The following is a 19,011-nucleotide window of genomic DNA, read 5'->3' as shown; positions in this document are numbered from 1 at the left end:
GACGGCAGGGACGTCATTTGGGGGTCGCCAGAGGTCGCAACTCCCTTGCGACCTCTGTGGTCTCCGTTGCGACCTCTGTTAAAAAAAAAAAAAAAAAAAAAAACATTTCGTTTTTTTTTTTTTTTTCGTTTTTTGTAATGCAAGGTCCTGGAGTGGCTGGCTCTCATGTTCAGGCCCTTTAAAAAAAATAATAAGACAAATAAGAACAGGAGTGCCACAAGTCTAACACTTTCAGCACTGACCCTAAATAAGAAAGAATAGGAAACCAAATAATGTGTCTTTCTGGAATTCTGAACAATAATTGCTAAACTCATTAAAGGTTTATTTCAGGCACACTTCAGGGGGTGAGTCACTGATTTAGTCTGTTCTTAAACGCCTCAACTCAGCCTTTAATCCTTCTGAGGTCGATAAATGAGTACCAAGACAGGTTGGGTGATATTGGGTGTATATTTTTTCTATATAAAGCGCTTAAGTGTAAGTGCTATATAGTAACACATCATTATCATTTGGTCATGGACGTCTGCTTGCATTCACAGTAATTTGGTAATATGGGCCTATACACACTGACCTTAACGCTACATATGGCAATCCATTCTTGCATGAAATGTACATCACATTATAGTGATATCGTAACCATATTTTTCGTACTGTACAATGCTGTGATGTCACTTCCTGTTTTGGCAACGGGTGAAAGGTTCGTGTTCCATCGCTTCCCGCGATATCACTTCGGGGTGGGGTCAAATGATATCAGTTCCTGTGATGTCATCAGGGGTCAAGGGTCGTGTGATGTCACTTCCGCTACCCCTGGCATTTTGGTGAAATGACGTCCCTGATTGACGGCTTGTGAAACTCGAACAGATTGTTATCGTAAAGGCGATACGGAGGTCACAGCACATTTAGATGACATCACCAGTGACCAATTTTGGGCAATGCTGGTTGGTGCTTCATCTATAGTCATCTCGGCCGTGGTCTGGACAATCTTGCAAGAGGCAAAAAAGAGATTTAGGGCCTCATTACGAGTATGGAGGCAGCCATGCCCTTAATAAGGGCATGGCTGCCTCCATACCGGGTTCCAGTACCAGGTTCCTCCAATGAGGACTTACCGGGCTATTCCAACATTGGAGGACCCGGTAAGTCCTCATTGGAAAAACCCATCCCCATTCCCATTTGAGCCCCCATAGGGCTCAATGGGAATGGGGAGGGAGCTAATAACGGGCCTGTTAATAACGGGCCTGTTATTAGCTCTCTGGCCCCCTCGCGGGACATGCTAAGGACACCTGGTTCTACCCGGCGTCCTTACAGAGTCCCGCAAAGGGAACCTCATAATAGGGCGTCCCGTAGTGAAGGGTGCCGGTCCCGTACAGGCACCCTTCATTACGGGAGCACCTGCCTCATAATGACGCCCTTAGTGACTATATTTGAAGTAGAATCTATCTCTTACTGATTAGTTATAGAGACATTCTGATTTTATGAATAATAGATACAGATCAGCTTTGGATTCTACACTATTATTGTATGATTCTTTTTTTTAAAAAGGTTTAACTAACTGTGGCAAGTAGCATTAGGTAGTAAGAGTTGGAAAAGTGAATCAGTTGTATGAGATAAAAGAGGGGGTAGGGTCATGCAATGGTGTAGAAATGTATGGTTTAATTGGCTAAATCTTTTGATTGGGATTTTTCTGTATTTGTTTGTGGAATTCACAATACTTGTTTTGTGACAACTAGAAGTGTGGAAAAGAAATCAGCATACATCGCTGAAGAAGAACCTACGCTTTTAGGATGTATTTCCATTTGGTTCATGATGTCTGTAGTTTTCTTGTAGTTTGGGTGTCTCTTTTAGCCACACATAAACGCAGTGATTGATATTGGTACACACTGGGGTACCTTTTGAATGTTATCATCTTATTATTTCAGCTCCTCTGTGTATCCTTCATTACATTTATCCAACATTAATTGGGTGCAATTCAGTAGGTCTTGCAAAACCTCTCAAGTCTTACTTTATGCAATTCATTTCGATCTACTATATGTCAACTGAGTTGCACAATTCTTTAATTAAGAGAATCTGGGATAAAGATAATTTTGTAATGATGATTTGCCATTGCTGTGGACAATTTGCCAGCAGACAGTGTGCTTCGATCAGAAAATGCAGTCTTATCAGCATTGTAGTTGTATTTTAATTTCTTACATGGTTCCATTGGATTTTACACTTTGTATACAGTAGGCCTAGGGATATGAGCTCTTTCATCTGGCCACTATGCTCAGAATTGATCTTTTACTGTTGCAGTTACTAAGGCCCTTGTTGTTTCGTGAGCCGTGCAGAGTGTGTACTATTTCCTTTAACCATGATGCTTCTTCTCCACAGATCTGGGCCTTCCAGATGCATGCAGATGGAATTAATGCATGCTCATAAATGACCCTGAATCAACCTACCAGCAGCCTGGAAAAGGCACGCCCATCAGCACCCACCCACACCATCTTTTGCTGGCCTTATGGACCACCTGACAACATTTCCCCTACAATAAAGAAATTAGGCTCACTCTGGTTTAATAATCATCATATTGACTGCTGGACATACCCTTGTATCAAAGCCTAGGGGATTAACACCCAGATCCAGGCTTCTCATCCACTGCCCCCATGTAAAGCTGCCTGTTTATTCCTCCACTATAAATAACAGCAATAGCCACGGCGCATGATCAGTAACACAGCACAATAACCAATGCTAAACCAGCGGTAAAACATAGGACTGATATGAATGATTTAATAACCAAACCTTTATCTCCTGTTCATGACCAAAGACGGTTTACGGATTCCAACATGCCATCGATTGCTGAGATGAAAATTCAAGGTTTTAAGACCATTTACTTGAAGCGCCAATTGGGTCCAGGCAGAGAGTTGACCATCATTTTTAAGGTTCAATCTATGTCTACAGCCTTATCTCTCCCCATTTTGCCAGGCTCTGAATCCCTGCGGATTCATTGCCGTTCCTCAACTTCTGATACTCACACTTTTCTTTATAATTCACTGCCCTCCAAAATCCATGGAGTGGTTTAATTACTGTGATAGCCTTACAGTATTCCTATTTCTATCTTCTTGGAGATTTGAATAATTGGTTGGACCAGGCTACAATTTCAACACCTGAATCGGTCTATGATTTCCTTGTCTCCTTTTACATTAATCAATCAATCTTTAATCCCACACATGTAAAGGGGCACATATTATATATTATGTGTTGATTTCTTAAGAGATGATCATCAGCTTCCATCCAGTCCATGTCCTCCCAACACGTCCGCTCACCTTGCAATCACATTTGAACTAAAGAGACGTGGACGGAGAGAATAAAGCCCTGTTCCTTTACCCACATAAGAACTTCACCTGGAAAAACATCTCACAATACCACATGAGTTATTGTTTATCTTTACAATCAATGCCATCAAGTTGGTCTGCTTCACTCCCACGGGCCTTACATTGACATAACTCATAGCCGGATCATTCCTTCGATACTCGTATCAAACCCTTTACATCATCAGAAAAATTATGGCTGCTAAATTGTATTCTCCTGCCCCCCCAAAAAAAACGAATTGAGGAAATGGCAACCAGAGAGACATGTTATGTGGAACAGCATATCAAACAGAAGTCAAAACCATCTAACAGCTAGTGTTGAATATAAAAAAAAGATATCAAAGTGGTTAAACAACATTATTATAATAATCACATAAGGTAAGCAATTCACAGAAAGGAGCGTTTTAACATCTAGTTAATGAGTTCCATCCACATCATACATAAAGAATTACTGCTCTCCCTTCTAAGGAAACATGTAACTAACCTGCTCCATCTTTCTCAGGAAAACCCAGACAATTTGTGTTTAAATTCAAATGTCTAAGCAAACACAGGATGTACCTTCTGAGGTAAATCAGGGGATGTGGGGGATTAGAGGGTCTTTGACTTGTAGCATTTTTTCTTTCTCACATTTAAGTCTTGAAGATTTTTCCAACCTGATTAAAAGCAAGAAATGTGCTTGCTGACTGCTAGATGCTTGCCCCTTGAATTTACTTTAAGGAAATATCCCCTTCTAATATGGCTGCAGAGCACCTTGATTTATACTCTATTCTTACTTGTCCCTAGCAACAATTCTGCCAATTCTAACGAAAGCTCCTATTACACCTCAGATTAACTAAAAAGCTCAATGCAGATATTGATATCTCTTCAAATTATCATCCAATATCAAACCTACCTGATCTAGCTCACTGTCTGTCTTCAAAAGACTGTTGATTTACAATTGCAAACTTTGAGACCCACAAACCTCCTTGGTTCATATCAAGCTTTCCAACTGCAAGGGGGCCAGAGTCAGTACGGTTATCTGGCTTAGATGATCGTAGAGCATTTGTTTACAAAAGCAACATCACAGCATTAGTGCTTCATAATCTTACAGTCATTCACACTATTTTGTTACACAGATTAGAAGAATTATAAATAAACTTTTGCACCTCTTCTGGTTTGCATCTTTCTTACAAGACAATCTCTCCATTACAATTGCCCTTTCTTATTTCTGAGTTTGGAATATCTTAAAGCACAGTTTTATCAAATGTATATAGTCTCACTGATGAGTCTGATCTGAAGCTTTGGCATTCATTGTTCATAATGTCACAGACCACACTCAATTTATGTTTAATCTATTGAATTCCAGTTCATCTCAGCAACATCTGTCATCCTATGTCCTCACAAGCAATTCTTGAATGAGCAATAATTTTGTAAAATGGAACTCTACTAAATTGGAAGCACTTATCTTTTGGCTCTCACTCTGATACCTGGCAATCTTTCAAAATGTCTTCTAGAACTGGGTGATTCATTAAAAGAGGTGGCATATTTAGTAGTGATGTTGACCGTAATCTTTCTTTGAACCCTCAGATTATGGCGGTTGTCCATGTAGGTTTCTTATATGTGTACGCCTTAAGGATGATCTTTCCTCTTATAGAACATCAAGAGAAAATATTGGCAATGGTTGTGCTGGTATTTCTGTGCATTGATCAAAAGCAGTGTCTGTTAAATTTGATGGCACAAGCAATTTTAAATATTAATCACAGAAAGCATATTACACTAGCACTTTGTGCCTTAGATTGCATCTGCATTCTGAACTAATTACCTGGAACGTTATACACGCGGCAAGACTCTTCAATCCCCTTCTGTAGTTCATTTAGTAGTTCCATGTACCCAAGTATGGTGGTTGCTCACTTGGCACCCTTGCCCACCATCTAGCTTGATACCTCTTTCGTTAAGGGATATTTCTCATGTCACTGCCTTCAAGAAAAAACTGAAACTCTCCTTTGGACGTGTTATTTCAGGTTAACTCCCTAGTCATCTCACCTAGCAAGCACCCATGTAACCACGCCACAAAGTTCACCTCCAGATCCGAAGCACTGAGCAATGCATTGTGTGAATGCAAATTAGCCGGAGAGCATGTATTTTTGACCCATGTCAGAAATGTGTCTAATAGGGAAGCACTGTACAGATCTTTATCAACCAAAGACAGAGGGCCTCATTACGAGTTTGGAGGTTGCCATGGTGCTATTAACGCCATGGCTGCCTCCAAAATCGTGTCCGGGTCCGGTGTCTGTGAATGAGGAATTACCAGGTCATTCCAACCTTGGAGGACTCAGTAATTCCTCATTCACAAAACCATTCCCCATTCCCATTCGAGCCCCATAGGGCTCAATGGGAATGGGGATGGAGCTAATAACGGGCCCGTTAGCAACGGGCCCGTTATTAGCTCATTGGTCCCCTTGCGGGACTCGCAAAGGACATCTGGTCTGACCAGATATTCTGAGCGGGTCCCGCAAGGGAACCTCATAATATGGAGGAATGGGTTTACCGGCACCGGCACCATTACCGGCGCATTTAAACCCATTCCGCAAGCCTCGTAATGAGGCCCAGACACTCTTATGGATAAAGATAACCACACATGTGTTTCACCGTAAACGGGGATGACCACTGTGGTGCTGTCTGAAATCCTTGTGATTGGAGCATTCAAGTCATGTTGGTTTAAAAATGTATGGGCATGTTTTTTGCTAAACAGGCTCCTAAAGGAGAACCTATGGTTCTATACGTGCACACAGAAGGATAATTGTTGATGGGCCTGATTCTTGAAAGTTGTTGGCACCAGTGATGAGATGCAAAAACGAATTTCATCACTTGCGCCAATAAAAGTTGTCCCTCTTCAGAGAGGGCATCTGACTGCGCGCACCAAAGACACACAACTTCGGATACCCTTTCTTACCCACTCGTCACAAATAAGGGGGTGTTTTTTGTGCATTTCAATGAGCATCCAAATTCACAAACGTGTTGCGCTTTGAAATGCACAGAAATGAAGCACCTTCTCCTTCCCCTGTTCGGAATGGAGCAGCCACAGGAAGAGGTGCAAAGCATGACAGGCTCATTTGGGACCATGTCATGCATTTCTACTCCAGCATGACAGCAGTGGTTTCCACTGCCGTTGTTACACTTCCATATCTATCACACACATGGATAGAAATGCTTTTTTGTTTACATTTCTCATTGACCGTTTAAGGGCCCGTCACTGTAAAATGTGGTCTCACAGCACCTGCCTGGGTGATGGGAGACTGTCATTCATGCTATGTTAAGTTGATTCATACCACCCAACGCTGCCATTTTCATGGTCTCCAGGCGCTCATGTGGTTCTGTACGGAAAAGTGCGTTATGTTGGCATGGTTAGTGAGGGAGAAAGGAATACGGAAGATGTTGTGCTGATCGGTTGTTGTGTGTAGAACCTGGAGGCAGTTGGGTCTGTGTGTGTTAGGTTTCTGGGTGTGCTTTGTACACTGGGCTGGTTGTTTCCAGAAAGGGAGTGTCAAGTGTTTGGGTTGTTTGTGGTGAGAGGCTATTGGGTTCGTAGCTTGGTAAGAGAGTGATGTTTTGGTGGGTTAGTTCACTAGCCCTCAGGGAGTGTGTTGTAGGTTGGAAGTGTGGATTGTGTAAAATAGAGAAGAAATGGTGGTGGCTTTTGCATACTCTCTGGGTATTTGTAGCTATGTAATTATTTTTCTTTCTGTATGTATACCTTGTTTCCAGCGTATAGTTTATCGCAGCAGTCGTTGTATAGCTTGGGCAGACTGCTAGTGAGGGTGGTTTTGTAGAGTTGGCCTATGTTTATCTTGGCGAGTTGAATAGCCCGGTTAGGTGGTCTTCCTTCGTTCTTATTTCCTTCAGGATCAAGCTCCATAGTTTGGCTATCAGACAGGAGAAAGTGGCTCTCCAAATGTTCTTTTCTCACAGTGTCCTGTTTCTATTTGGGTGCCGGTTCTAGATCTTAATTCACGTCTCGGTTGGTATCGGATGATTTTTGTTTGGGTGAATTTGGCTCTTTGCCCTTGTAGTGATATGTGAGCAATGTATAGGGCTTTGAAGCTGATGCATGTCTTTAGTGGTAGCCAGTGTAGACTTCTTAGGGCAAGTGTGGTGTGTTCTCTTCTATTTAGTCTCACGAGTAGTCTTGCTGCAGCATTTTGGATAGGTTGTAGTTTTTTGTTGAGGCGTTTGGGCATTCGTAGGTAGAGATAATTTGCCTAGTCTATCCTAGATAATACCAAGAAGATGATTGTGAGGGTTCTGTGTGCATCATTGAGGTAGGGAAGGATCCTTATTATTAATCAGAAGAGGTAGAAACATTCTTTTGCTATTGTGTTGACTTGTGGTTCCAAGGTGAGACCGTTGTCCATGAGGATTCCTAGATTTATCACTGTTGACGTCTCTGGTTTAGTTCCCATGCTTAGGGGCCTTGTGAGGGATGTCTGTGTTGGACTTTCTTCTCATGGGGAGGTCATTATTGCTGTTTTGTTAGAGGTTTTTGTTTGCCATCCAGGTGTTTATGTCATTAAGGCATTTGTTGCGGTTGTGGTTTGGGTCGTTTTCATTGGTTATCTTGAAGATGAGTTGGGTGACCTCTGTTTAGTTGTAGGCTGTCAGTCCATGAATGAGCTTTATTGGGGGTGTCATATGAATGTTGAAGAGGAGTGCGGGAAGGTTCCATCCTTGTGGCACATCACAGGTGTTATTTTTTGTGTCTGATGTATATGGCCCATTCCTAACATTAATATCACAATAGAAGGAACTAGGAGTGGCAATCTCTCCCTCCAATAACCTCTGAGGGTGAGTATTATGCATTCATCTAGCACATAGATCGCCTGTGAAGCATAGCACTGCTCCTTGTACATAGATGGAACACAGAAAGTAGACATTGTTTATACAAATAACCCATGTCTCCTCTCGCACACCACACCTTCTCAACTTAGCGGAAGGCCACCCTTGCATAACTTTAATGGCTGAAATGTACACATGCATAATAGCACCTGGCACATTTTCCCACATTTTGCGCCTCACGATGCCTCCGAAGGCGTTTAACCAAATGCACATTGGGAACATATTTATAGTGGTAAGGCTCTATAACAAATGATAAAATGAATGAATGAATGAATGACTATATACAAGGGGTCTGGTTAGCGCATCTTTGATACACATCCCACAAGAAATGTGCAGGTCACATTTGTGAATAAGGTGACCTGCACATTCTTAAAGTGGCATAAGTAAAAAAAAGTGGATACAGTAACATTAAAAAGTGGTCCTTGCATATTCCTACTCCGGTCTATCCACTAGGGAAGTGATGTGATTAAAGAGGATTATAAAGGTACAGCATTTATGGTCATTTCTGTGTTTGTATTTTCAGTTCAATAACATGTGCATGCAACAAGCAGAGGTATGCATATTAAACATGCAAAAAGGCCAAACCCTAGGGGTTTGTGCAACATTAGGAGCACCACGCTTTGTCGCTTGTAGACAAAATAGAGGCAGTGCCTTCAACACAAGTATATCAACCTTGTGGCTCAGAAAGAAAGACGAGGCACTGAAAGAGAGCCAATGCCAGGCCTCTCCAAAGTGAGGGAAAAGGGACCCTGTCTTCTCTGAACAGAAATATGGAGCCATAGGTATATCAGACAACCAGTAGCAGGTGCCATAGGTGTGAGGGCAAACTAATCACAGACATTGCATATCATGACCATAGTGCACACAATGTGTAGGTTTCTTCAGCCATTCATCACTTGCCCAATCATGCTTTTGGCATTATATAGCCAAACACTACACATCTAGCTAATAGCACTTCACAAATGCAAAATGGTTCGTGCACCATGGCATACTGCCCCAGCAGTGCTTACAACACCCTAGAACTACACACTCATGGACACCCTAGTACTAAATGCACACACCCCAGCACATGCACGTACACACACACGCACACACTCTCACACGACTGTGGTTTGTGCACACCACTAGAGAGGCAAACACATCACTCCTACAATGCATGGCACACACATACACACACCGACACACACGAAAAACAGTCCCCCAAACATCTTTCTCAGAGAGACGCGGGCAAAACACACACCCACAACGCCACATCAATCCACCTACCTATACACTGTCTCATCACTGCACTGCACGCACATATTCATTCATGCACTCACAAACTATAAAGCACTGCCATGCATGCACACACACCCAGAGAGAGACACTGATCAAGCACATCACTCTAGACATGTCCCAGAACTCTGCACATGCATCCCTCAGAATTTTACTGGACACACATGTCACACCCTGCACGCTCACACACCATCACACACACACAGCACAAGCACACGGAAACACCACCCCAGCACTGTGCATTGTGGTAAAGCACAAAGGGAACAACGATGAGAGGGACCCTTGCATCAGGGGATGATACCCACCCAGGTGCTGAGCCTGGAGAAGTACATGGAAGATCGCCCAGGGCCTCACACACATTCCCAGGCTTATCATCGAGGACAAATCATATTCTACCAACACTCTTAGAGTTAATGATTCCGACACTCCAAGTAAGCCACCTGCCTAAAAGACAATGGGCCTCATTACGAGGTGGGCGATAAGGGTTAACGGGCACCGGTAAGGAGACCGGTGCCGGTAAACCCTTACCGCCCTATTCCGAGGTCCCGTAGCGGGTCACGCTATGGGCGCCTGGTAAGGGACCAGGGAGCTAATAACGGGCCCGCTATTAGCTATTAGCTCCATCCCCATTCCCATTGAGCCCTATGGGGGCTTGAATGGGAATGGGGAATGGTTCTCGGAATGGGGACTTACGGGGTCCTCCAAGGTTGGAATGACCCGGTAAGTCCCTATTTCGAGAACCCGGACCCGGAATGCGGTAAGGGGGTAGCTAATAGCACCATGGCTACCTCCTACCTCGTAATGAGGCCCAATATCAGAATAGAGGACTTTGGTATTGAAACCCACAAACACCTACCATGATCCGCAGTCACAGACCATGGGAGTGACACAGCATATTGGAGTAAAGGTTGCCAAGGTGATGGGCATAATCGCAATTCTGGCAAAGGCAGTCTATCTACCTAAGAGAACTGCTGTGAAGAATTCGAGCCAGGAAGTGCCTGTAAACCTTGGGGCAAAGAGAGGCATGGGCTTGCTGGGCCATGAGCATCCTTGGCTGGAGGGTATGGCAAGCGTGAATGCACCATAAGCACAAGGCCAGGAAAGAAGGGAAAGAAGTACACGTGACCAACACCCGGGAGGGCTACACTTTATCAACACCATCATAAGGAGGATCCTGGGTGATGGGGAGCCCAAAAGAACTTTGATTGACTTGGTATGATTTTTATTCAGGCCAAGTCCCCTCAAAACGTGAATTGGTACAGACAAGGGAACTTGGACTGAATAATATCGTCTTCCTTGGACTAGGCATGGAAGAAACCTTTGTCTTTGCTTGCGTTCCCCTTGCATTTCCTGCACTGTTGTCTTGAGAGTGTATCCTGTTTTCTGGGATGTATTCCCATCAGGTGGTTGCTGTAATGAACACAAATATGACTTTACCCGTTAATGTTGAGTCATCTTTTGATCTCTTGGTCAGTGACAACATACCAAAACACCACACCCAGGCACTACATGGTTTAATACACACACAAACGCACACGTGCACGCACACACGCACACGCACGCACGCGCGCGCATGCGGAATCTTGATTTACTGTGCTTGCAAGTGGCTAAAAAGGGAATCTGGATTTATAGTGATAATTATGAATATTGGAAAGTGGCATTGCGTTGCTAAGTGGGCATTACTGAATCTAGCATTGCTGTGCTTAGCGGGCATGGTGGTATCTGCGCTTACTTTGCTTAGTGGGCACAGTAGAGCCTGGCATTGTTCTTCTAATTGGGTGCAATGGGATCTCACAGGAATATGCAAACTTATCCAAGTGCCTCATTACTCACTAGTCCCGATGGGACCTGCCACTGTTTTTCGAACTGAGCCTATTGAAATCTGCCTTTGATGTGCTCACATAACATAGATACACCTGGCATTACCATGATAACTTTGCACAGGCTGAACAATGTACCTGGACATTGGATTCCAGCAGCACAAGTGCCTGATCTTTAAATGGAAACACTTGAAGGTGGTGTGTGTATTTTGGGTTTGGTAACAAAACCTTCACGTTGTCATAATACCAGGACGTTTCAGGTGATCACCTAGTATACAACAGCTACAGCTGGCTTGTGATGTGAGTCCAAGATCATATCCTGCCAAGTGATGTTAATCCCTGGGCCTTTGTGGCCAGTACTTTGTTAATGGTCTGAACTCCTGGGGATTTGATGCCAAGTCCTATTCAATGCTTGAATATTATCTAAAATTGAGGGCTTTGTCTATGCTTGTTTGAAGGTCAAAAGGTTATCCAAATGTTTATAGAGACATCAGGTGGCTTGTCTAAAACAAACCAATGTACAGTTTGACAAGTCGTTGGCTTTAGAGTATGGCGGGATATCATGACCGCATCAAAAAAGCCTACATTCTTTCAACAGTTAATACAGATCTCTGCAATAGGTGCATGAACCCACTCAGATAGCTTAACATTGTCCACCATATCGGCTATGAATGGCAGCGAGTGGGATATTGTTTTTGTTTGTCGAGATAGTGTTTTAAAAGCCAGCTGGCTTCAATGCCTTTCCCTTATTTGTGGATGCCATGCCAGGGTGAAATTCCTATGTGTTAAAGGACGGTTCATTATAGCATAACAAGTGGAGCTATGCCAGGAGCAGGGAGCTATTTGCATGGCTCCTCTGTGCCCACATATTGGGGCATTTGATCTGTGTTCCATGAAGTGTGGATATGAGTTCTGTATGTGGCACACCCAATGTATTTCTAACTGGTGATTTATTGTGTGTGTTCCCTGTGACCCCTTCACGACTTGATGATATTGCCAACCTGTACCCTATTTATCATTTTTCAATTTTCTTCTCCTGCCCGCTCCATTTTTACTTACAGTTTACTCGTCGTGCAGTTCCCTTCCAGTCCCATTTGCCATGCAGTAATTGGTCTGGTCTTTCCATCCAGGCTTTGCGACGTTTCACACTCAGAAGAGTAAACAGCTGTCACTGCTGCAGAACCCTCATTTCTTTCCTTCTCTGCCACACCAGGCTATGCCAAGGTTCCTGTGCGGGGGCAGAATGAAAACCCTGTGCCTTCTCACAGAGGCACCCCTTGTACGGGGTGCCCACTTTCAATCTTCGATCTCACATGCAGTTTGCCACCCATTTAATTGCATGATTTAATATGCATGGTTATGGAATTTTAAATTAATTTTGAATTAAAGTACATCAGCTCTTTAAACACTAGTCCTTTATCCCCCTCACTGCCCACCAGTCTTTTGCACACAGTGGATGGTACCAATGCGGATTTCATGAGCAATGAAGGAAGGGCTGCAGAGTAAACAAAGGACGACTCAATTGCTTGCACAGGGTACACAGCAGTGACCCTTCACACATGCTTCAGTGACATCCAACCTGCAAACTTTGCACAAGATCGAAAGAAGACACATGCTCAATTAGTTTTGTCTTTACTGACAGGTATGGCCTCATCACTCCTTGGCTCCATTTTCTCAACCCTGCTTTTATACACAAACATTCATCCCCTTGACATTAACCATATTTGATCATGGATTCGCGCCCAGCTTAGACACTGATGGTTCGTATATCTACTGGAGGCTGCATTGTCGATCTGCCTCGAAAGGGGGTTGGGGGGGGTTGATCTTTCATCAGCCCACCCTGATCCCCCACAGATGCTGATAAATCAGTCGGAGGATAACTCAGTGCAACGCTTGGCTTGTGAAGCGGGTGCTGACGGGCAAGATCTATTTTCTCCCCAGTGGAGCGCCTCGAAGCTTATGGCGTCAAGCATGAAGTGACATCTAAACCACAAATATAAATACCAACCAACATATTGACGTCAAAGCACATACATTTCACAAGGCCAGTAACATTTCCCTGAACATTTGCAACTACAAACTGGTTTGAAAAACAGTTTTTGTACTGCACAGGCAGTGCAAATATCCTGTTGCGGTGGTAAGCTATTATACATTTTGGTGCAAACATGCTTGGCCCTGGTGCAACAGATCCTGGCTTCTGTGGGCACTTTGTGCCCCTGATCTTGGTGACTATGCTCTTTGAAAGATATCCAGACCATGCACCACAGTCGGGATTTTTATGCAAAATATCTGCCCTATCGCTTGTATTAACTTAGGCACCCCCATTTTAGTGACCCAATAATTGAGTTTTTCAACCACTGCACACAAATAGGAGTAGTAAGTGTAGCAGACCAGAATATACCACAGGGGAGTGGACACGGGCCAAATGCAATCAAAACAGTGAGGGTAGGATAAGGGACCGCCACTAAGCAACCCTACTAAAAAAAACTCACCCTTCTGCTTACACCTCTCAAAGTCGGAACTAAACACAAACATACCTCTACAGCACAACAAACAACACGCACTTCACCACAACGAAACAAACCACACATAGCCCAGCACAACAGCACATGACGGCTACCAACCTAAAACCACACCGACGCTCAGTGAACAGTGTAGACCAAACTGAAGCTGCCAACAGCACATCACAGCTCCCTTGCTCTTTTCTCCCTTTCAGTCCTACTAACTTACACCACCTTACCCTCTTGCTTTACAGATCGGCCAGAAATCCCGTGCCATTTGCAGTGGAATGATCTGCTCAAGGGGAGGTATTTCATTGCTGGAGCGTAAAAAATACATCTCTCCTTGCTTCGTGCTTCAGTACAATGCCCTGTTTTCAGTGGAACCGATCTTCATATTTTTTATCACCCAGAGCAACTTCAGCCTGCACGTTTAATTTCCCATTTAAAGAGCATCGTGTATTTTCCAAATCTGCATTCAGGCTATTTCCACATAGACCCATTTGCACTAAATGTTATTAAGGCATTCAGTTACATGTTAACTGGGGTTGGGTTAGTATATTCATTTATATTAGTATTTTGTTCAGTGCAGCTTAGTCCATTGAAATATCATCCTGTAGCAACGTGCAATTTAAAGCATGCGCTCTGTAGATTGGCATCTATTTAATCCTGCCTGAGACTCCCACTCTTGAGTTCAGAAATGAGTTGCATCCCATGGGCCCCTATTGCAGTTCAAAACCAGACTAACATGTGCATGCTAAAATGATGAAGCTACCGTTGAAATGTAGAGTCTCACCGCTAAAATTCTGAGCTCCTACAGCTACTCCTACAAGACGTTTGCTAAAATGTGGGTGTTGAAATGTGAAGCTACCCTTGTTGAAATTCAGAACAGGGAAATCTATTTCCCTATTCCATTTCCCTACATTTCTCTGTTGATTTTAAATATATAATTTTCCCTTGAATTAAAGAACCATATGCTTTCTCTGAGTCATGCAATAGGTCTTCAGAGACCTTTCTGTAAAGCCATTAGTCAAGTGATTGATTGCGGTGCCTTCAATCAAAGTTTCTTCTGTTTGTAATTTCCATTAAGCTGGGTGTGGTCTGCATTATCGCCTTCAACAATGTAAAGAGTGACACATAAAGGAGGCAATATTAACCTAAGGTGGTGGGCAGACCCTGTCGGTAACGGCCCATTGCTCAAGTTAAGGGCCTGAGTGAAGTTAAGGGACATTGTTGGCTTTCTGCCGTGGTTACTATCGCCATTAGCACCCATGTATTTCCCTACATGGGTGTTAATAGTGTTTTAAAAAAAAAAAAGAATGAATGAAATGTATGTTTGTTGTGCGGCTGGACACTGCACAGTGTTAGTGTTAGAGTAGTCTATTTTTCATGTTGATGACTATGACATCATCAACATAGAAAAGGGATATCACTTATAGCAGCACTGCATGGTGCGGGGCCGTGAAACCAAGGTACGTTTCCCCCCCTTTTTACAACAACAAAAATGACACTTAGCACCCAGAAACTACATGGGTGCTATGTGGTGAAGGGGGAGCAGGGAAGATAAGAGGGCGTTGGTTGCCCAGGCAGCTCAGAATGCTGGCTTGTACCAAACAGTACAGCCCACATACTGAGACTCCTGATTGGCCAGTGCCCTCTCCCAGGGTGCTAATGGTGGTGAAGTTTGTTTGAAGCTAGACCTGAGGGGAACAGGCCTGGTAGTTATCGAGGACACCACACATTTCATTGTATGGGGAATGTTAATGGGTGGTTTTTCAAATGTTTCTCCTTCTACTAGCCCGCTATGAAGGAGGGTTAGTAGAGATGGCCCTCTGTTTCTGGTGGTCCTAATGGGTTTTCTTGACAACCGTCCATCAATCTATCCACTTCGAGAGGCCCAGGCCCATACTTATGGTAAAATAAGCCACCAGCATTGGAATCTTCATTGAGGTATGAACTATATATTTATTTATTTATTTTTATTTATTTTTATTACATTTGATTGTACGCCCAAACCCGGGGGTATCACGGTATAAGTTACAGGATCACAGTAATGCTTTCTGGTTACAGGGCAAAAGATGTCGGGTTATAAGGACAATGGCATGGTAGTTACAGAGAATAATCGGTTGGCAACAGTGTACACTTACAGTTAATCAGCAAAACATATGGTTATAAACAACGTTTATGGGATTGTCAGGTTAGAATTTGTTGAATAGCCAGGTTTTTAGAAGTTTCTGAAAGTGAGTTGAACAAGACAACAAAACAAGCATTGCTAAAGCCTTTTCAACGCAGCTATTGGTGTCATGTGCATGAAAGAAGTATTTCTATCGTGTTGACAAACTGTAAATCATTCCCATCACCCAACATTCCAAGGACCTGATCCTTTTATATGCAACCGGTTCTATGTAAGAATCATTTTCCAAGTTAAACACTGCCAATGAAATGAAAAAGATGACACTCTATGGTGATTCAGTTTGTACACATACCAACATTTCCGATGCATAGTATTACAGGTTAATACAAAGACCAATGTTATTGTCGACATTAACACGTTTTCCTGTTTTGCACCTGGCACCAGTTATATTTTGCTTCCCATACTCTTCACATGTGGCAATTCTCATTTGTTGTGCGTTGTCTCCCATTAAAGCAAATACGTTGTGAAAATGTGTTTTCAATAAAACGAGGCATTATTTGGATGCCTCTCAATAATGCTATTTGGGCAGACCCCCATGTCTTGTGTTAGGTGTTGTCGATCCCACAACTGAAAAGAAGTAGTATTTTTCGCAATCAGTTAGTTTTAAGGAAAAATTGACTTCAAAAGTACACTCCTGTGTGTTGCTTCAGTTCCCTCAGCAGGAGCCAGGCATGCCCTATAGCTATTTTAATATGCGCTCCTGTCTGTTCTTATGAAAGGCAACCGCAATGTTCAGCAGGAGAGGAGATTGTCATGAATTCGAATAGCTATTGGTTAAATCATTTTTCAAGTAGTCTGATTGGTAGTTAACTTGGACTTTGGGGCAAGCTGAGGATTATTTTGAGCAGAGATTTGACAAAAGCAATTTGGAAGTTTTGAGGGACTGCCCTTTGTCCAATGGAGTTGTGCCAAAATGGCTACTGCTAGGCAGGACTTCAGAAGTTAACACTGGCTAATCTGCCTACTCATCCCCACACTACTACAAAACCAGCAGTGATCTAAATCATAAAGTTGAAACATGCACAGCAGGACAGGTATACCTCCTTGACCTCCTTTGGTAGTTCAGGATGTGGGCAGGCTATATCTTCAGGAGGGATGTGAGATGATACAGTTGCAACACAAACAATGGTATAGTGCTTCCAAAACAAAAGAATATTCAATTAAGTATCTATAAAAATGTGGACTTTTAATTAAAAAAAGTCAGTGCATTCAACTAATTAAACACAAGAAAGACCACCCCTAGAATAGAAACACAGAATACAGACTTTAAGCAGGGGTATTCGGGTATGTGATTACAGCAGCGATGTCAATGTTCATGAATATATCTTTTAAAGCCAAGTAAGGGGGCAGGAAGTCACGATGGCCCTTTAGGGTGAGCCAGGTGGACAGGGCATCTCCAGATATATTTTGTAGCTTGTAGTGGGTATTAGACAGCATTGATCTGGGCTTCTAGGCCCTTTTACTGTGATAGAGCAGATGCTGAGATGCTTGAGTCAGGTGGTTCCACTGGTGATTGCGCATCAAGTTAGTTCAACGTGCCAGCTCACATTGGGTCAAGTCACCATTGAGGATTATCGAGTCGATGACTTCCAACATTTCAAGGCGGCAGTAAAATCAGCATTGTTTGAAATGGGAGAGCCAATGGCTTCCAGCAGCTCAAGTCAGTACTCAAATCAAATACTGCCACAGAATTAAGCTAGTGATTGAGTCGGGATGAAGCAGTCCTCTTCAATGGGTTCATCTGGCACCCAGATGACTAGAAGAGCAGGTAAGTGGTATGAAGATGCATAGAGTGACAAAGCAGCACTGCAGGTTCTGTTGCAGGTAAAAGTGCATCAAGCACAGTAGGACGGCTTCAAAGGTGTCTCAAGGTGATGGAAAATGGGTTTCAGCTGCTTCTGGCCTTCTGGGTTCTAGAGAGGCCCAATCCGGGGGTTCCAGGGTCAAAGTGAATTTTTAGTACTGCACTTCTACTCCAAGTAGTTATTTAACACCTTCACGGGGTCCTTCACCACTAGCTAGCAGGATCCTGGTCCCAGTGCACATTCAGAGGTGCACTGGGCTGCAGCAGAATCACCATCCCATTGCCTGAGGATAGTTAGGGAGCAGAGCCTCTGCATTGAATGCCTTCTTTGTTCTCCTTCATGACAGAGGGTTTTGTAGTAGACTGTATCCCAAGAAAGGTCCTGTGAATCCTCCTCCTTTGATAGTTCAAAGATCAATCATCTAAGGAGAGGGTTTCCTTTCCTTAAAGCAAGCTGTCACAGGGGATATGTCCAATGCAAGTCTGCTGCAAGGGGTCAACCCAGGCTGTAGTAACAAGTGCCCTTTGCTTTCCGATATCAAACCTAGAGTCCTTTATTGCAGGACATGTAGAGAGCCCTAGGAGAAACCACGTTGGTGTAACCCTTCTCTCAACTCCATGTCAAAATTATAGTGGCAAACTCTGGATATCCTAACACGACACCCATTCCTATGTCTGCTGACTTCAAAGGAACGGCATTAGTCAGCATTCTGGTGTGAGTAGGGCTTTTTTTTTTCAGCACTGCCTTTGAAATACCAGTTACCAACTGACCAGCTCGGGAGGGCTCCTATACCATTTGAGGAAGGTGTTGTCCATCCTCCAGGAGAATAAAAATCATATTCCTGGCCATTGTCCCACAAGGCCGCGGCAGTGACAGCCAGGCCAACAGTTTATACATATTGCACAGCAATAGCTGAGGCCTTGTCACTAACCTGACACTAATATATTATCAAATAGCTGTGGCTGTAAAATTGCGTGACCCACATAACCACCATGTCAAAAGCAGGAATGGGAAATATATTTACAGTTTAACATGCCCCTAGGCTGACTAGGATACGCAACTATTATGTTTTGAAACAGAGGTGTAGAATATTGGAAAGCCAGCTGTGCCTGTTGAAACTTTGAGTTGCAGCAGCTATCAGAAATACATGTGACTTTTGCACCTGCTTGTTTGCCACTGAAGAGGTGGTGCTTGTGATATCAACAGACT

The sequence above is a fragment of the Ambystoma mexicanum genome, chromosome 11 (assembly GCF_040938575.1).
Source record: "Ambystoma mexicanum isolate Mex_15411 chromosome 11, UKY_AmexF1_1, whole genome shotgun sequence".
NCBI classification, from domain to species: domain Eukaryota; kingdom Metazoa; phylum Chordata; class Amphibia; order Caudata; family Ambystomatidae; genus Ambystoma; species Ambystoma mexicanum.
This window is presented reverse-complemented; position numbering follows the sequence as displayed.